Source organism: Aplysia californica, unplaced genomic scaffold (genome assembly GCF_000002075.1).
Source record: "Aplysia californica isolate F4 #8 unplaced genomic scaffold, AplCal3.0 scaffold00499, whole genome shotgun sequence".
Classification (NCBI taxonomy): domain Eukaryota; kingdom Metazoa; phylum Mollusca; class Gastropoda; order Aplysiida; family Aplysiidae; genus Aplysia; species Aplysia californica.
This window is the reverse complement of record NW_004797769.1, coordinates 379,363-381,451: the sequence shown is the minus strand read 5'-3', so window position 1 is coordinate 381,451 and position 2,089 is coordinate 379,363.

Here is a 2,089-nt window from a genome sequence, read left to right as displayed (position 1 = left end):
CCCCCCCACACGCCCCCAATATCACTATCACAAAAATAAGGACAACAGCAACTACATCGATAACAACAATCACAAACCAACAACAATAACAAACCCACAACAATAATTGTCTCGTTGGGTAATGAAACGCGCATCAGAAAAAAAATGTTTATTTAGTACAGGGAAAAGCAAGAAAGACGTAGACAGAAACAACCCATGGAAGAGAAAGGAAAGGGACTGCAAGTGGGGCCCTAAAACCCCTCTCACGCAACAGCCATAACAACAACAAAAACTACAAAAACAACAACAACAACAACAACAACGAAAACAACAACAACGACAGCAGCAGCAGCAACAAGAACACCAACAACATTAACAATAACAGCGACGACGACAGCAGAAACAGCAGCAATGACAACAGCAATAACAACGAGAATGACAACAGCAATAACAACGACAATGACAACAGCAATAACAACGACAATGACAACAGCAATAACAACGACAATGACGACGAAATCTACAAGAACAATAACTAGAGTCATCAATTAACAAGAACGACCCACATTACGTATATATAACCGAGTCTGAATCCCATCTGAACACGGTAACCCCGTTTGTGTACCATGTCACCCTGTCTTACGTCAAAAGTGACAACCCTTACCAAAACAGAAAAAAACAACAACTCACCACACTGTTTCAATTTCTTTCCGTCAACGGTCATTATTCAAAGACGGGCGGTAAACTATACGGAGACTTCACGTTTCCTGTAAACATACACTCCATTTCTTTCTGTCTGTCAAACTTGACCCGAAAACAAAAATATTCACTCATTCATTGCACGAAATCGAGCAGTAAGCCTAAAATAGTAGAAAGCATTAACCAAGAACTATTCATTACCAAAGAGCATATCTAAAATCAAAGGGTCTTAAGGGTGTTGGCGTCAACGATATCAAGACATAATCACGTACATAGACACACAACTGACCTTATTCTTACGATAATTGAAATGAAAAGTGTTTTTGTTTTCCCTTTTTTTTTCGAAGGAATTATCTTGTCAAGTCTTTAAGTAGGTCACCTAAGGGGCGCAGGTCGACGTACTAAGCCATAATATAACGAGGGCATTTCGCCAACCAGGGCGGCTGTCTGTTAAAAAGACCCTCCCTTCGTCGCCCGCCCACCCAGTAGCGAGATAATTCGCCGGAAAGTAAACAGGTCTATTACCTCTGCTGTCAGAGTGAGCAGAAAGTCACACTTTGATCACGGCCATCGAAAACCTGGATTGACCGTCTGGCATGTGTGGCAGTTCTAGAGGCACGAAGACATAGATACTTCCGGTGGCCAGACACTTGTCCGATTTTCCAGTTAAAAAGAAGCCATTCGTCCCGTGATCTATTACCTCCTTTGACCCATCTGCAAGACGGCAGACGCTGCGATTCGTTACACGCCTAGATCCTATTCTAACGGTTTGTAATCCCCCCCTCCTCCTATCTGTCTGTCTGTCTGTCTGTCTGTCTGTTTGTCTGTCTGTCTGTCTGTCTTTCTGTCTGTCTTTCTGTCTGTCTTTCTGTCTTTCTCCCCTCTCTCTCTCTTTCTCGCTCTCACTCTCTCTCTATCCTCTCTCCCCTCTCTCTTTTTCTCTCTCCCCTCTCTCTTTCTCTCTTTCTCACTCTCTCTCTCACTCTCCCCCCCTCTCTCTCTCCTCACTCACACGCACATTCGCATACACAAAACACCCAGAAAGGGACTCACCCAATAACCCAGAATAAGAGGCCCACATGAGGAAATCAGATCAAAAAGACCTGACAGAACGATATCCCAAGAGGACAGCTCCTGGACTGAGATGGGGGCACGGAGAAAAGAGAGAGGCTGTTTTGATTCTCGCTGATTAACATGTAACGCATATTTCGGATGCATTTATTGTCAACCTATTTATTATTCATTAGATCTAATTGTTTTGACGCTACTTTGGTGATGGCCGTGGTTTGTTTTTATTCATCATGCTGCGGCAAATTTCTCTTTGTGGATATCAATATTATAATCTGACCTGAGTTACATTTCACCCACCCCCTCTCCTCTCTCTTCTCTACTCTCTCTCTCTCTCTCTCTC